Below are 19,213 nucleotides of genomic sequence, written 5' to 3'. Positions count from 1 at the left end.
CTCGAGACAATGTGGCTGACAGCAGATTTACAGATTTATATGCAAGCACGTGACGCATTAGTTTACGTTGACCAGAAACTCGGGCTCTTTAGAGTCATCCATAAATAACAGACAATGCCTCACAGTTACATATTCTTCCGATATCCAGCCCATCTTTAGCTACGTCTTTTTTGTGAGGATCCTATATACAAAACATGTGTACAGTCCTTAAACTACAGAAAAGGGAATAATGAATAATAATTAAAATAGTAATCTATTTCTCTGTCAAGTCCTGTTTGAACAGCTAGAGATTCTAATAGCGCCACGTGAGTAAATTCACCAGTCTGCTCTGCACATCAAGAAAATCATCGACCGTTTTCTCACGAACAGCACTATTCGTGATGACGGAACTAAAGCCAGACTGAACATACATTTACCAAGAGTAAACATACGAAAAAACTAAGTTTTCTTGAAATGAATAAAAGTGTACAGTAAACTGCCCAGTAAACGAAACTTCTTTTTCATTGTAGAAACCATCCCACACAGTTCGTTTACGAAAATGGATGCATATAAAATAGACGTGTTAGCTTGTCTAGCTATCGCCGTAGATGACCATAAAGCTTTATTATTTATAGATTCAGTCGAATATTCCAGGTCGTACTTTCATTAAATGATTAAGAAAACCCAATAATATTTTAGAAAACGTGGAAATGGATCATTTGCGAAAGCTAAAATGTGAACCATCAACCACTGAATCCCTGTCTTTATTTAGGACGCTACAAGTTGGACGATGTCATTTGAATCCATGCCTTTGATCTTATAATGTCCTAAAAGCTCTAACTGCCAATATGTTTCGATCGTCTTTTATAAATCTTAGATGTGCCTCTGCCTTGAAATGGCATCCGTCGTAGCACACAAATTAAAATCGAGAAGTACCAAATACGAAAAGTCTGCCAGTTGCGTCTCGTATAATTAACGACAATAACTATCGTCACCTGCAGACGTCGAACAGTTGTTTCTATTGATACTGTGGAAATTATACAACGTTATCCGGCGGCGAGCCCGAAAAATGTATTTGCAACAGATCCGCAAGGAAAGCCTGAGACATCGCATGAAGGACATTCGTTGGTGCTCCGTCTAAAAATGACGTGGAGCAGACGATGACGTGCTACATCCCAACCCTGTCCATCCCTGAGAATTCTCTCTGGTTTGGTGAGATACGTTGTGGTAATATGAACGAAAAGTACTCCCCCACCCCCCACCCCACCCGAGAATTCTTATTAACAAGCGCGGCTCAGAAAGTATTTTCCAACACAGTGGAACAAATCAGTATCCACCATAAACTAAAGAATCGCTTGTTGAATAGGCATCAACAAATGGGTATCAGGTCCTTAAACGGAATGCTCATTTCTAAAAGGCAAAACGTAAACTATTATTGAGTATAACGAACATTTTACTCTTTTATGCAACAATTCGACAGTAAACAAGTAAGGGTTTACTTGTGAGTAAGGCACATACTGGCATTGGGTAACATTTGTCCTTTCTCATGCGCGCAGAGGTTTTTTGATTTCCTATCCGAGAAACCGATCCTAACAAAGTGCTTCATCGTTGGTGAAAATGCAAGGCGAGCGAAACGGGCACAGCGCCCTTAACCAGTATTGTACGATGTTTTCCGTAATGTGTTCCCACAATGAGTTAACCACTTGACCGCCGCTTCCTCATGGACTCAACCCACGGGACAGTCTGTATAGATTCATGTATGGTCTCACGGATAGAAGAGCTTAGTTTTGAAGTAAATTTTCCCTGTTTCGACCATCCACTTGCAGGCCATTTAAATACAATTGAATCGCGGCATCAGGGAACAGCCACTTTAGAGCTACGCGCTTCGCTCAAGGCGCTAGAGGGCACCGACCAGAACGCGATGTATTATATTACACAGTGTATAAGTCGTGCATTCAATTTCCTCAAGAACTGGTTCTCTGTATGCGTTCCTCCAACGATCCAGCCGTTTTGGAAAGCGCTGCAGGAAATGTTATTCCGGTGCAGTTACACGTCAATCGACATCTGACGATAGGAATGTTGAATCACTGTGTCTGCACAGCAGTTGTTATTCTGAGTCGTATGTCATCACCGTTTCGGACCGTCACCTATCAGTGCATACATTTGTGGATGTATTTAAAGCCGCGCGGGGAAGCCGCACGGTCTTGGGCGTCTTGCCACGGTTCGCGTGGCTTCTTCCGTCGGAGATTCGAATCCTCCCTCGGGCATGGGTGTGTGTGTATTGTCCTTAGCGTTAATTAGTTTAACCCTTTGTGCGTCACATTTAGAAAAAAATAGGGGAAAATTTTTTCTGATGAATATTCACTGCTCGTATGTTGCACATACGCCATATCCACTGCAAAAGTTTGTAATGTTGTTGCATTAATTTGAGGTGTAAGCGGTGCTGATAGACAATAAAGGCTGGTTAAAAGCTGTGAGCTATGTGAGGAAGTTAACCTTGCATTACTGAGCAACTGTTTCACCAGGTATCCAGTCTAGCTTACCAAATTCCCAACCAGACTGACATTAATTATAATCTTTTAATAGTCATACGACAACTGGTGATATATATATAAGAGAATTTAAATGAAAAGAAATAAACCAGTTCATATTTGGAAATTTATTTTAACATTGATCATTGAAATTGCTGCATATTAAACTTGATTCATAACTAAACTGGTGCCTTATTTAGGATTGTGAAAATGTGAGTTTGTAATCTTACGGAACACATCAAATATGGAGCCAAGATTGGGAGACTGCATACAACACTGCATTCATAAAATAACACACGAACAACGTTGAAACATAAGCAAGAGGAAATTAACCACAACCAACCGATTCAATTTTCACCCAAAGAAGTTACGTTGGTATGCGCAATCCTGTCCGTCATGTAATTACCACACACTGGTATGCTAAATTCATACTGACTCTCTGTGAAATCTTCCCGAAAAGAATAGCTGAGGGCTGCTTTGATGATTACATCACATGCTTCACGTGGTCAACTTGGTTTACACAAAGAGTGTAACTCCACAATAATTTTGATAATTAAAATAAATTTGATCGAAAAGCAATTTACAAAAGAAAAACCTCCAACTGGTTACTATCGTCTTACTATTAACCTGATGGGTCAGAAATTTGTATAAGCACGTGGTACTGGTCTCACAAAGTACAGCCCACGTGGGTTGAACATAAAGCAAAGTTGCTATATTGAAAAATATTGTCAAGACGAGACATTATAATCTCACGCACATTCGCATTTAAGATTGATGATCTTAGTTAGAGTTACTGATCAACACGTGGTTCCACTTTACTCACAAAGTACTGACAAAGCAACTACTGGAAGATATTCTGAACTTCACACTCGAAATAAAATGCGTTGCAAATTAAGATAACATTAGATATTTTAGAGCTAAACCTGAAATAAAGGTGATTAAATTTTCAGTTAGGCTGAACTTAAGAAATCCATTGTCCTACGGACTTAGCAGACAAGCGCTTAGCCAGAGATCTTACCACTTCAGGCGCTCGCCGCGGACAGACTGCCCTGGGCTCCTACCGAGCGTGCTTCCCAAATACAAACGGAAGTGACCAGAAAGGCAGTTCCCTACACCAAAATGACAAGGGACGGACAGGACCATACTAAAAATAGAAACCTCTCTGCTTTTAGAAAGCGTAGCTACCTGTTCCGACGTTGGACCTACTGTTCTCTAGCAGACAGGCTTGTCTGCTACCATCCAGCATGCAACTACAAATACATTTGCTCATTCATCCTCTCACACAGAAGGGAAGGGGGATGACAGTATCTTATCATATACAGTATATAAAAGAAAGCGGATGTAGGTTCCGTATGAGACTGTGTGGCATGAATTACATATATGAATTACATATAAACTGTGCTTTAAAGTGTAGTAGTGTGACAGATCGTTCTTGTTTATGTGTAAAAGTAACACGTTCCACTGCTTAGTCTCCTCCCAGATAGTCAGAAACACCACAGTAAATTTAGAAGAGGAATTTATGCCGTAAATGACAACATATTTAAGAAGTTAACATGAAAGGAATCCAACAGAGACCTTTCAAGTTCTTTTGAAGGTATTGGTTAATAAATAAAACAATGATTCCAAATGGTATCTTTAGAAATTACATAATAATTACTCAAAAAATGCATACATAACTGTGTTGTAAACTTACCGTATTTCTTTCCCTTGCCCTCGAGGAACTACGTAAAGTTGGTTCCATAACCAAGAATTTCAGTACACACAGAATAAAACTAAACACAACAGTTATTGTTCACTCACAAATGCAGTAGCACAACTCACGACACTTCTCTGTTCTGCACTTCAAACAAACGGCGAGTCATGAAAGGAAACGCCACTGAGATCTTTTGGCCAAACTTGGAACTACGTGAAGCGATGCCAAACGGTATCATTGAAGCATTGGGAAACTCAAAAAACCCAGAAATACTTAAGGATGCCATTTGGAATCGCAGATGCAGGAGAAAAATAAACTGCAGATGGTAATCCGTTTCCGAAAACGTCATCCATCAAGGCAACAGAGATTCGCATTCATAGGAGACAGGTCGTGTCTATGCTGCACCTAGCTACACCTTCTCCACTGGCGATTACGACAATCAGTCTCGATCTCTGAATAACGAACAACGTTGAGGGACGTTTCACCTGTGGTCCGTCAGCGTACATATCACGTTTCCTGCTGAAAAGGTGGCCTCTTGGCAGGCGCCGGCCACTATAACTTCGACGCTCTGTAGCGCTGTTGGATGACGTTTCCGGGTGGGTCTAATATCCTCGAATTGTTCCATAAGACACCGTCTACAACCCCTCAAAGTTTGTCACAACATTTGTGGAATGCCCTGTGGATTTACAAGAACCAACAGGGTCCCATAAGAACAGAAGAACAAAAATGGAGTGCAATTATTAGAAGGAGTATAAAAACAGGAACGCAGCCTTTCGACCCTTCTGTTCTGTGGTACAAGAAATGACCAAGAGTCACAAAGGTTCACGACCGGGACAAAAATTCAGGGTGAAATGATATTAGCGACACGAGTCGATGAATACATTTGTATTCTTATACAGTGTGTGGCAACGTAACTTCTTGATTTCAAAACGCAATAAAATTCATTTCATGGGTCAGAATTTTTTCATTTTTTTAATGTATGTACATATTTAAAGTTTTGTTTCACATGGTTCTGAAAATCGTATCAGTTTGGTGCCGCCCCCCATTACCTGGGTGCAGTAACGAAACTTTCTCGTTTGACATGCGTGCGTAGCGGTCGTAGAGGGGCGTGAGTGGTCTCATTGACAGACGAGGTTCTGAAGTGTTGTTCTCTTTCAGGTCAGTCGTCGTCATGCGTTGGGACACTGAGGAGCTCGCGTTTGCCGTCGAGGCCTCCTTTTCGAACGGATGCTCTGTTATCGTAGCCCAGCGAGCCTTCCAAATGCATTTCAAAGTTGCTGCTTTGGACAGTGTTCCGGACCGGAAATCATTTGTTAGATAGGTCAATACGTTCATACAAACAGAGAGTACGACAATAGAAAGAACTGCGGTCCTTCGGCCCATCAGATGACGTGAGAACATTAAGGCAGTGAGAGCTTGAATCTTGCAATCCGCACGGCGTTCTGTGCAGAGAAATGTGTCTGCCCTTTGGCTTTCCGGTCGTTCAGTGAGGCGAATTCTTCACGATGACCTTCATTAGCACCCGTATTTGGCCTCTGTGCAGGAACTCTCCGAACGCGACTTTACTTCTCGGAGGAACGGACGTGAGGCTCTCCTCGGAAACATTCCTGAGGTCGCAATAGTTTTTCAGTGATGAAGCCCATTTTTCACTTGTCTGGATACGTCAGCAAACAGAACATGCGCTACTGGGCCGACACCAATCCCCGAGAATTGCGTCAAAGGCCTCTACCATCATCTGAAGTCGCATTGTCTTGTATAATTTTCTCGGCTGGGATTGTTGTTACCTGACTTTTTTTAAGGATATGGAGTCACAGTGACACTGAATTCAGACCAGTATGCAAAAACGGTGGAGCAATTTTTTTCCAGCGACTTGATGAATAGCACTTAGGGGACGTCTGTTTGAAACAGGACGGAGCAACGACTCACGCTTTAAGCCCATCAGTCGCTGTTTTGAGGGAATACTTCCCGGAACATCTCAATTAAGGGGGGAGGGGGGGTGGTGGAGGAGCCAGCCCGCTCCCCCTATTTGACCCCTTGGGATTTTTTTTGTTTTTTTGGCTTATTTGAAATACCACGTTTCTGTCTGCCGTCCAAGGACCCTACAAGACCTGAAGGCCAACATCCTAACATATTCGGTGCTTTGCTGATAAGTGTTATAAGGCGCCAGGACATGGGCACTCACACGTTAGCTTACCACCATTAGTATTAATAATAAAGGGACTGGCAAGGGCATCAGATCATGACTCTATTGAATTATGATAAATATGAGGCACTGTCAAGCAGTACTCGTTGGTGAAAAGCGACGTAAGTTGAGAATTGTGGAATGTAAAGTCTGCAGATGGCCGTAGCTCGCCGGGCCGCCGTGGGCGGCAGGTAGCGGTCACCGGAAACGGGGGACAATACGGCGCTTCTGGGGGTAGCCCGGCATCCAGAGCCACCTGTGCTGGGCAACACGTGGCGAAGACGGGAATGTCCTTTGCCTAGGGGCGTTATGACCAACTCGATCATTGGGTAGATTTCAGAAACGCCGTTGGAGAGATTTCGGCAATGATAAAGAGTTCGACACTGGCCGAAACAGAGTATTCTTCCGCCGCGTTTTCGTACGCGTGGGAGACGGGAGAATTGTGGAGAGAGTGGATTCGCCTTCAGCCATCGAGCGGTAATGACTTGGAGACGGCGTCTTGGCCATCGTCTTCCAAGCGAGATATACGGTCTGTATCGCAGCAATGCACCAACGCGTGTTCCGTGCAGAGTTCTGCAGTTAGAGCTCTTTGTGTGCTCAGAAGTGAGATTTTCACCAAAACTTAACCACTTCCAACAACTTACCTAATATTCTTGATCTGGTAGTTATCCTTGCGAAGTGCCGAATATTTATCAACGTAGCTGCCGGTAATAGGGGCGCGTAATTGCAAATTGTTAATGTCCCATTCTCAGGAGTGTGTAGGTGGACAAAGAAATCAACTTTTTTTTTGTAAATGTTGTCAGTTGTGGCGAATATCAAATTAAAATGCCAATATTACAATCGAATTATCGACTTCATTGTAGCTAGCATTTACCCTGTACCAGTAAGCTTTACATGTACTCTAGTCACTGCACAGTTTGCCCAGACGGGAAGGAAAGAAGGTTTGCAGTCTTCTATGTCAGCGACGGACAAAAAATGTATCTACATTATTAAAAAATAAAAAATTGTGACTCATAAAATGGGTTTTATTGCGTTTCGAAATCTGGGAGTTACGTTGCCACACCCGTTATAAGGACTATCCAACGAAACCAGATTTCTGCCCAATGAAATAAAATATTCCACATGGAGAGAGAGAGAGAGAGAGAGAGAGAGAGAGAGAGAGAGAGAGAAAGAACGAGACAGCAATGGCTCTACTAGGGTGGTTTTAAGTGGCGCTCGCTACAGTTATGCCGAGGTGAAGAGCACTGTAAAGGACAGAGCAGCACATTAATGCTGTCTTCGGGTTGAAGACCACACCACCACCACCATCACGAACAACAACAACAACAACAACAACGTATCAACACTGGTAGTAGTTGCAGACGTTTCCACGTCGGTTTTTTTCTTGCGAAGATCACCGGCGCGGGCGACTGTGTGCGTGATACATAGAAACGCGAGTAGACGGCAGCGGCAGCTGCTCGGTGCTGGGACGTGGGTGCACCTGCCGCCTAATGAGGCAGCCAGCTTCCTGCCCTGAATTGCTGATACTTGACAATCAGCAGCGGTCCGCCCCGCCTCATCAATCACGACTGCCGGAAAGCGCGGTGCCCGGGGACACGCGTCGCCGCCCACGCACCTCACCACACCACCTGCTGCTGCTGCTCTCACACCCGCCCCCGCTCCGGCTCCATTCTGCATACACACCACAACATCTTAGGCCACTTCCCAACTACTTTTTTATATTGCCAAAGTTCTTTCATGCATGCCTCGAAAATCCTTGTGTCGATGCATACGCAAGTGGTGGGACATGGCACTATTTACATGTGGTTACCCACGCTAAAACCTAGGTAACACCAGGTAGTTTGAAGGCATAATTATGAAAAATCCGCCTCGATTGTACAATTACATTTTAGTCGTGGCTACTGTTTTCGGTTTTGGCACTTCTTGTTGTTCCTCTCCTTTGTTCGATAAATCCCCGCGGTGTGTGTAACATAAAGGATGTTCTGGAAGACTTCTTAAGTAATAGAACCCAGTACGCTGTCCTCGATGGTGAGTGTTCATCGAAGGTGAGGGTATCATCTGGAGTGCCCCAGGGAAGTGTGGTAGGTCCGCTGTTGTTTTCTATCTACATAAATGATCTTTTGGATAGGGTGGATAGCAATGAGCAGCTGTTTGCTGATGATGCTGTGGTGTAGTGGAAGGTGTCGTCGTTGAGTGACTGTAGGAGGATACAAGATGACTTGGACAAGATTTGTAATTGGTGTAAAGAATGGCAGCTAACTCTAAATATAGATAAATGTAAATTAATGCAGATGAATAGGAAAAAGAATCCTGTAATGTTTGAATACTCCATTAGTAGTGTAGCGCTTGACACAGTCACGTCGATTAAATATTTGGGCGTAACATTGCAGAGCGATATGAAGTGGGACAAGCATGTAACGCCATTTGTGGGGAAGGCGGATAGTCGTCTTCGGTTCATTGGTAGAATTTTGGGAAGATGTGGTTCATCTGTAAGGGAGACCACTTATAGAACACTATTACGACCTATTCTTGAGTACTGCTCGAGCGTTTGGGATCCGTATCAGGTCGGATTGAGGGAGCACATAGAAGCAATTCAGAGGCGGGCTGCTAGATTTGTTACTGGTAGGTTTGATCATCACGCGAGTGTTACGGAAATGCTTCAGGAACTCTGGTGGGAGTCTCTGGAGGAAAGGAGGCATTCTACTGAGGAAATTTAGAGAATCAGCATTTGAGGCTGACTGCAGTACAATTTTACTGCCGCTAACATTTCGCGGAAAGACCACAAAGATAAGAGAGATTAGGGCTCGTACAGAGGCATATAGGCAGTCATTTTTCCCTCGTTCTGTTTGGGAGTGGAACAGGGAGAGAAGATGCTAGTTGTGGTACGAGGTACCCTCCGCCACGCAGTATGCGGAGTATGTATGTAGTATGCGGAGTATGTATGTAGATGTATGTATGATTGCCTAATGTCGTCTCCTCAATGGAATTCTCACTCCTGCAAATGGTTGAAATGATCCTGTCATTGACAACCTGCACCTACGGACATCCATGAAACGAAGTATCGTGTTGTGGTTTTACTTCACTTCGGTTTAGCACATCAGACCAATCATTTCTATCGGGACACTACTGGAATGAATCACAACTTGGAATCGTAAATTGTTTATCCACAAAAAAATGTAGAATGCAAATAATTGCATAAATACTAAGTAATCAATGTCGGATTCTACCCCACATGTAATACTGAGATTGGCAGAACGTGTATTTCACTTTACTTACGAATCACCTCCCCTCCCCCCCCCCCCTCCCGTTGTTAGACGGACACAAAATTGGGTGATACTGATTAGCGGTGAGTAATGAAAAACCTACACCCTGCTTGGCACTTTCTGAAGAAACTCAGTGGACAAATAATCGGAACTCAACGCATTTACTATGAGCGTTTCCCTGTGCGCTGAACCGGAGCGTGCATATCACTTATCGAAGTATGGACAGCAGTTGTACTGCTCAGTGATATGATCATTGCGACGTTAGAAGCCGTGCAGAAGATGACTGGCGTGCCTGCAAATCTCGGCCAACACAGCGGATGCAATATGCTGTCCGCAAACTACTAGGGCCGAAATTGCCTAGTGCCAGAGAGGAGAGGAGTCAAGATTTTTGTTTTCTCACTATCCAGGAACATAAAGAAGTACTCCAATGCCCGTCAGACTCCACAGAGTGGCAAAGAATCATCACTCGACAAAACAGAATAACAACTCTTTTCCCAGAGAAACGACTTCACATGCCCCTTGTGTCGAAAACAACACTTCTCCAAAATTTCTGCCGTGAGCTTCGCCAGTGAAGTCTCTAGGTCGATTCGCAGAGGGAAGTGTCTTCGATCAACCCCACAGGAAAGAGCCCCTCCACGACATACCCTGCACTCTCCTGGACATGCAGCATCTACGTTTCCGCTCAGGCGACGAATCCTAGCAGCCGCTACTAAAACATTATTAGCTCTCGCTGCATGGGTCATGGATCTGGAAGCGAATCACCTGAAGCTCATAATCCTTTCAGAAGATTTTCTGGGCGTTTCTATTTCCCCTCCTAAATCCTTAGCACTCCACCAATCAAATACGCATCTCTGCTTTTCGACGGGAAGCGTAGTCCCGTAAGAAGATTCCTTGGCGGTCAGTCTTGTCTAGCCTTCAGCGCTCTTTCTACAGGTACGCTATTCTGAATTTTTTTCTCTGTTCTACCAGAAAGCAAACTCCAGCCCGCACTGTAAACACTACGGGGTTTCTACGGCCTCCAGCCTTGTAAACTGCCGCCCCCTGCTCTGCCCTCTCTCAGGGCAGTAAATGTCTGCCTCTGCAGGGCACGGTAGGTCTCTTCCCAGCCCTCTTCAGCTGATAGCAGCTTCTGAGGAAGGGGTGGTTTACGTCGCCCTTTCTGCCATTGCTCAGCTGTAATTAACTTCCAGACATGCAGTACTGCTAAACTTATTAGTACGTGCTGGTAGCTAGTATCATCCAATGAAATGATTAATATTCAGCTGTGCATCGTAAACAATGACCTAATATAATTTACAGAGTATTAAACGTATGGCAGCAAAATCTTTCCATCTGGCAGCTCTTCGGATCTACAGACATTTGTTTGATAAGAAGTACAGAAAACTGATGAGTTGCTGTTTCGATACACGATTAGCAACTGAACAAACCGTAATTCACAAATGTGGATGTTTTACAACTGTTTGGAAATCACATTCTAATTTGTTGCATTCCTTCTCTGTCTGGAAACGAGGACAACTGATATCGACAGAATCAGTGGAACATTCTTCTCCATATTCGTAACTGGTCTTGAAAGCCATCTGTTCTCAGATACCTTTCATGCAGCTTGTTCATGAACACCGACAGGCATATGTGAGTCTCAAAGACTCTGTAGTCACCTCCCTGTTGGACGGAAATTGTGAGTTTGTCTCAGCAAGTAGTCTGAGCTTTGACGCGAGTCACTCCATAGAAAAGCTTGTGGCAAAATTAGTTCTCGAAGCCGTGTGGTCGGCAGCAAAACCAGCACCCTTGACTGGACACTCTCTCTTCTTCCTCGTTGTAAGTGAGAATGTGTTGATCTGTTTAGTATAGACGCTTTACCTTGGGATAATGCAATGAACTCAATGAAGCGGCATAGTTCTGATAACGGTGACATGGTTGCTCGCCTGTATACTGGCGCTGCACTTATCTGACTGTAGGTTAGGTGGTTTCCCAGATTATGGGACCTTAGAGTACTTTCCGCGGTACTTTGCAGTTATGTTTAACTTGAGAAAATTTAGGTCTCTCATCAAAGAAGGCGTAGACGAAAGTGCACCACGTGAGCATCAGCTATATACAAAGAAACATCCAGGTACATGTTCACGGTAACCCGAATGAGTGTCCCCAAGTTGCTCGAAAAACAGTCCCAACATATCACTAATGTGTTTGTTATGACTTCATCAGCATTCCGCCGCACATTCTTTTCAGCCACAGACTGCTTCCTTGTCTGCTTTACAAAGCAGACAAGTGCGCAAAGTGAACGTTCTTAAATGAGACATCGAGTGAGGTGGCACACTGTAAAAACATTATAATCGCCCAGGACGGAAGCTGACATCTTCGTCCGACCACCAGGATGTAGGTTTTCCTAAATCGCTTAAGGCAAATATCGAGAAGTATGGCAAGGATACAGATGATTTCCTTCCAAAATTCGACTGTACGCTGTTTCTGGTAACCTCGTCGGCTATCGAATGTTAAACCCAAATGTTTCTTCTTTAGATGAGACATATACGTCCAACTCCTTGTGGAAATTTGGCGGTTTCGTTGCCATTCGTTATTCTCTTTCCCAGCTGACAAAAAATTCAATGTGCCTTTTATCAAACTTCCTTCAATAAATAGGGATCGGTCTTCCCTGAATCAGCAGTTAACCGAATGGCTTCTCTGCAACCCCGTCATCTCTTGTATATCATTCGCACTGGGTCACTTCCCTTCCAGGTGACCTAGGCGAACGAACAGGAACAGGAGAGCGCTGTTTAAATTGTCCAAGAAGACCAGTGTAATCGTCCTACCTGCACCTCTCTGAACGAAGTGGATATCGCAGTTCCCTGCACAAAGCTTCTCTACAATGTATTCAACATTGACCCTGCTAAGTCATTCCGCTATGGTACTACATAAAGTGATCGAGGAAAGACAGTTGTTTCTTTCGTCCAAACGCTTTTACGCCAAGCACCTGGGCATAAAACCAAACATACGCTATTACCTCCCCTCAAGCATTAAGGTAAAAGAATATACGGGCATGCCATACACGGAGTGGAACAAAAAGCTAACGAAGAGGAGGAGAGTAAGGTAAGCTTTCTACGGCAAGAAGCTTTTACGAGACGCCGTGCGTAACTGGCGCTGCAAGTCGTTAGTTTTTGTGGAGGGCGATAAACACGCAAATTTTACGACTGCAAGCAATACAATATATAACTTTACAGTTTTTGCTGCAATAATTCCGAGTGACGCGAACCCGGCGCCTTGAGGTTTCCTGCACGTGAAGGAGGTATATGTGGCGGTCGGTGAGATGATCGGAATCTAATAACTAAGGGCGATTCACTGTGAAACTAATGGACAGCCCCGTAGTAGTTGTGTTATAAGCAGCACAAAAAGGACCGATGCTCACCGTCATATCTCGAATTCAAATGAGACTTTAAGCAGAGAATATTACGAAAGGAGACAAATAGTGTTATTTTTTTGTGCGAAGGGAAATGAAAAAATCGTGATTATGAAGTATCTGAAATCTAAAGTATTTGGAACTAATTATGTGAATTTAGTGGCCGGCCGGGGTGGACTAGCGGTTCTAGGCACTACAGTTTGGAACCGCGTGACCGCTACGGTCGCAGGATCGAATCCTGCCTCGGACATGGATGTGTGTGATGTCCTTAGGTTAGTTAGGTTTAAGTAGTTTTAAGCAGTTTAGTCCCATAGTGCTCAGAGCCATTTGAACCATTTGTGAATTTAGTTTCAGAAAGGCATTCGACAGTCACTGAGAAGCAGGAAAGAAACGATGTATTCGTTCTTGATACCTCAGATGGTATATTTCACATAAATAAAATTAGACCCAAGTTTCTAGGTATGAATAACATATTCAACATCGCCCGGAACACCATTAGTTTTGCAGTGTCATATTTGTAGTAAGACATCGACGAAATATTCCTCTGGAATATTAATACCAATTAGGCTGTGATAGTCCATAGTTGAAGTAACGCCAAGTAAGTCCAGCTGGCTAGCCGCGCGGTCTAACGCGCTGCTTCCCGAACGGGAAGGCGTGCCGGTCCCCGGCACGAATCCGCCTGCCGGATTAGTGTCGAGGTCCTGTGTGCCGGCCAGCCTCTGGATGGTTGTCAAGGCGGTTTTCCTCCTACCTCGGCGAATGCGGGCTGGTTCCCCTAATTCCGCCTCAGTTACACTGTGTCGGCAATTGCTGCGCAAACACTGTCTCCATGTACGCGTACACCATGATTACTCTCTACCACGCAAACATTTGGAGTTACACTCGTCCGGTATATGAGACGTTCCGGGGGAGGGGGTCAGGGTGGTGAAAGGGGGGGGGGGGAGCTCCACTCGGCGCCGAACCGCACAATAACCCCTGGGTTCGGACTGCTGTGTCCTGTTGTGGGGTTGTGAACCACTGAGGACTATGGCGGGGCGAAGCCTCTCTATAGTTTCTAGGTCCCCGGTTTAATACAATACAATACAACGCCAAATAAAAATGGGAACTCCATAAGAGATTAGAAATGCGTCCCTTATCGGGTTTCGAACATAGTCCCTAACAGTCGTGGACAATGCTCTTACTAGCTGAGTTATCTAGCCATGACTCACAACGTATGACGTGTGTTCAACCTACCTGCACCTCTTCTCTACTTTCCAGTGCGAGCACTTCCCACGAATGGCAAACATCCAGTCTGCAAGGGGGTGTTGAAGGGTGTTGCTGCAGCGCAGCAATGCGAATTCTATGCGGGTATATAAGCACAGACATGTAGGCAAGGGCTTAGAGCGCCCTTGGAACGGAAACCTTTTGATCGCCTCTTATAATTTGGGAACAAGTCTCACAACGGTTCACTCCGCAGTAGAGTGAACGATTTAACCAGAATGAATGGTGGTCTAGTTAAAAGGAGGCGTTACAACTGGCTAAAATGTTCATAAGTTCAGGCATTACGCAAATCAACTACAAAACATATTCTCTCGCTGCTTGAAAACAAAAAAAGAACAAGAGACTATTGGCTGGATGATATTAAGTCCAAACGTTCAGCTCAGCTGTATAGAAATACAGTACAGGAGCCAGCTGCTGTGGCCGAGTGGTTCTAGGCGCTTCAGTCTGGAACCGCGCGCCCGCTACGATCGTAGGTACGAATCCTGCCTGGAGCATGGGTGTGTGTGATGGCCTTAGGTTAGTTAGGTTTAAGTAGTTCTAAGTTTAGGGGACTGATGACCTCAGATGTTAAGTCTCATAGTGCTTAGAGCCATTCGAACCATTATTGAACAGTACAGCAGAGTTTTGCAGCAATAGTCGAATGGGAGCTGTACATAGATTCCAATGAAACAGGTATAGTGTAATCTTCTAAAATACTTACAGATAAACAACGCCAATTTATCTATCTTAATAGGACTGAAACAGGTGGCCAAGAGTGTTTAGATGATTGAATCAGAATGCGAGGGCATGCTGGATAGTAATGTCTCCGAATTTCTGACATGAAAGTCCTTAAAGATTTTTGAATACTACAAACATTATTAACATTCTACGTATTTATTCTTCATGTCTATATTAAATCGGGTGATGCTGCGGGAATTAGATTACGAAATGAGACGCTTAAAGTAGTAAATGCGTTTTGCTATTTGGGGAGCAAAATAACTGATGATGGTCGAAGTATAGAGGATATAGAATGTAGACTGGCAGTGGCAAGGAAAGCCTTTCTGAAGAAGAGAAATTTGTGAACATCGAGTATAGAATTAAGCGTCAGGAAGTCGTTTCTGAAAGTATTTGTATGGAGTGCAACCATGTATGGATGTGAAACGTGGACGATAAATAGTTTGGACAAGAAGAGAATAGAAGCTTTCGAAATGTGATGTTGCAGAAGAATGCTGAAAATTAGATGGGTAGATCACATAACTAATGAGGAGGTATTGAACAGAATTGGAGAGAAGCGAAATTTGTGGCACAACTTGACTAGAAGAAGGGATCGGTTGGTAGGACATGTTCTGAGGCATCAAGGGATCCCCAATTTAGTATTGGAGGTCAGCGTGGAGGGAAAAAAATCGCAGAGGGAGACCAAGAGATGAATACACTAATTAGGTTCAGAAGGCTGTAGGTTGCAGTAGGTACTGGGAGATGAAGAAGCTTGCACATGATAGAGCAGCATGGAGAGCTGCATCTAACCAGGCTCTGGACTGAAGACCACAACAACAAACATGGCGGTGCGTAACGTTAACTACGTAGGTCTGTGAGAAATAACGTGCTGTCAGCGAGTTTCCAATTCGAAGAGTTCGTTCGCACGTGGAGCTCCTTCAGCAATGCCGGAACACAGACGAGCGCTGCGACATTTTGCAACAATGTTACGCCTTGGTTTCACTGTCATCGACCACCCTTGCTACAGCCCCACTTGGCCTCATCCATTTTCGTGCTTCCGAAAATTAAAGAACACCGTCGAGGACTGCACTTCTACAGTGATGAAACGGTTCACGCAGAGGTGAGTTTGTGGCTCCGTCAAAGAAGTCAAACGTTCTACAATGACAGTATTAACAAGGTGGTGCCTCGCTGGGAGAAATGCGTTCTTCGCCAGGGTGACTATGTTGAGTCACAAATATGTCGACATGAGAAATAAAGCTGTAGAATGTTAAAAACGTTCGTTTCATTTCGAAGCGTTATCACATGAAAACTCGTAGGAATTACGTTTCAGCACAATCGCGTTTAATGAAGCCTGAAAAAAGCTGTAGTAGTATTGAATCGGATGTTGGTAAGATTTCAGATTGGTGCAAAGATGGGCCATTTGCTTTAAATATTCAGAAATGTAAAAGTGACTGCTTCAAGATGACAATTGTGTGTTACATTGCAACTTTCAATATTTAGTTTGCCATTTTTACAATTTAACCATTTAGTGTACTAGTTATCTTTGGGTCAGTCTGAGGTACTCGGGAAGAATTCCTTTAGTTCCGGTGTGCTGGCCAGTCACCACACAGCCCATCTCGTTGAGGATGGTGGGGCATGAGTTTTAAGAAAGTACTGAAGTGTTCTGTTTGTTGAAGGTCGGTTCTGTTTTGTAGTGTGGTGCTGCTGGTTGGTGTTTTGCTGTGCGGTGTGGTGGTGAGATGTACCTACAAGCAGAGCACACCTATGACAACATTTTGCTAATAATTCACTCCGTGTGCAACTAATTTCTTGACTGTCATCACGAAGTTGCTCTAACTTTTATGGGTTCGGAGTGCGTCTCACCTTTGGAGATTCGGTCTTCGTGTCTTTGCAAGGACAGTATGTTTCGAGGCTCGGGACGGAATCTGTTTGCTAGTAATCCATCAGAATGGTAGTGCAGTTAATTCTGACACAGTCCCTATCAATGGACGTTGGTCGATACCTTCTGACTTCTAAGTGTTATACTTTGCTTGATTCTCTTACGTACTGGAGCACAGTGTTCCACGTGTTTTTTGAGCACTGGTATTACACGCACTAGTGTGACTGAATTACTTTCTTGGAGTCACTTATACGGATTTACACTCAAATAATGCTTCAAATCAATTTTCTTTGCCACTCATTTTCCTACTTAGACGAATTATGCTGAATTCCACCAAGCAGCTGGTAGACTATACTTTGTCAAACGTAAGCCTACTACTTGCTTTCAGAAATTGGTAGAAACTTGGTGGGTCTCTTACAGCAATTAATTTCTTCAAGAGTAGTAATCGATACGAATATTGTATTTCTCATTTCGTTTCATGATTTTCATCAGATCTTTATTCTGTAGGGCAACGTCCTTGCCGTAGTAAATACACCGGTTCCCGTCAGATCACCGAAGTTAGCGCTGTCGGGCGTGGTCGGCACTTGGATGGCTGACCATCCGGGCCGTCATGCGCTGTTGCCATTTTTCGGGGTGCACTCAGCCTCGTGATGCCAATTGAGGAGCTACTCGACCGAACAGTAGCGGCACCGGTCAAAAAAAAAAAAAAAATCATCATAACGACTGGGATAGCGGTGTGCTGACCACAAGCCCCTCCTATCCGCATCCTCATCTGAGGATGACACGGCTGTCAGATGGTCCCGATGGGTCACTTGTGGCCTGAAGACGGAGTGCTTATCTTTATTCTGTAGAAAACGTGCTTATTTGTCGCCACGCATCTATGAGTTGTTATACCATTTTTTTCCCACATGTCCAATGCATTGCACCTCCCTGCATTATAAGCCACGTTGGAATTTTTGATGTGACCGTTCACTTTCTTCTAAATCTATTTCCTCATTGTAAATAGTTGCGCAAGGAGAGTAGCATTCATTGTCTCTTTGCAATGAGATCGCGTTACTGATTTGAGTCGAGGTTATTTGTGTTTAACTGGGCATTTTTGTTAATTAAGCGCATACTCAGAGTTACTTTCATAGGTAATCCGTTTTTTGAAGCCTAGCACAAACCTTACAACAAAACCAAAAACCGTTGTATCCAACGAATACAATATCGGTAAGTCACAACTGAAATCAGTGAACTCAAGAATATTCTTGGATGTGACAATTTGTGCTGACATGAGAGGGAATTACCTCATAGTCTCAGCCAGAGGTAAAGGAGATGACCAACTTCGACTCGCTGGTACTATACTGGGATAATAGAGTCAGTGTACTTATAAAAGACTGGTGCGATCAGCTTAGAATTTCCGTGTAGTTTGGCTGATGCCACTCAACCGACTTTTAGATACGCACCATTTCACTGCCAGCAGTCGTGGGTCAGACCAGGCATTGGGCGCGGGGTAGCCGCGCGGTCTTGGGCGCCTTGTCACGGCCCGCGCGGCTCCCCTCGTCTGAGGTTCAAGTCCTCCCTCGGGCATGGGGTCAAATGGTTCAAATGGCTCTGAGCACTATGGGACTGAACATCTGAGGTCATCGGTTCCCTAGAACTTAGAACTACTTAAACCTAACTAACCTAAGGACATCACACACATCCATCCCTGAGGCAGGATTCGAACCTGCGACCGTAGCGGTCGCGTGGTTCCAGACTGAATCGCCTAGAACCGCTGGGCCACCGCGGCCGGCTCGGGCATGGGTGTGTGTGTTGTTTTTAGCGTAAGTTAAATTTAGTTTAATTAGTGTGTAAGCCTAGGGACCGATGGCCTCAGTAGTTTGGTCCCATAGAACCTTACCACAAGTTTCCAAATTCCAAATCACTAGGCCCTGGTACACAATCAATACGGTTACACTGTGACCACTGTGATCTTTTAAGGGGGGCGGAGGGCGAGAAATAATTTACCCACCCGCTAACCTTACATTAGTTTGGCCTCGCCTTTATCTTTCCGTCAGTAAAAAAAAGTAAATATCGTGTGACTAGGGCCTCCCGTCGGGCAGACCGTTCGCCGGGTGCAAGTATTTCGATTTGACGCCACTTCGGCGACTTGATCGTCGATGGGGATGAAATGACGATGATTAGGGCAACACAAAACCCAGATCCTGAGCGGATAAAATCCGCGACCCAGCCGGGAATCGAACCCGGACTCTTAGGATTGACATGCTGTCGCGCTGACCACTTTTTTTTTTTAAATGTCCATTTTGTTCGCTTTAGCTCGTTGCATCTGATAGGGGCGGACGTCGTAAGACATCCATTTAAGTTCG

Source organism: Schistocerca americana, chromosome 5 (genome assembly GCF_021461395.2).
Source record: "Schistocerca americana isolate TAMUIC-IGC-003095 chromosome 5, iqSchAmer2.1, whole genome shotgun sequence".
Taxonomy (NCBI): domain Eukaryota; kingdom Metazoa; phylum Arthropoda; class Insecta; order Orthoptera; family Acrididae; genus Schistocerca; species Schistocerca americana.
The sequence above is the reverse complement of the archived record's forward strand: the minus strand, read 5'-3'. Positions refer to the sequence as shown.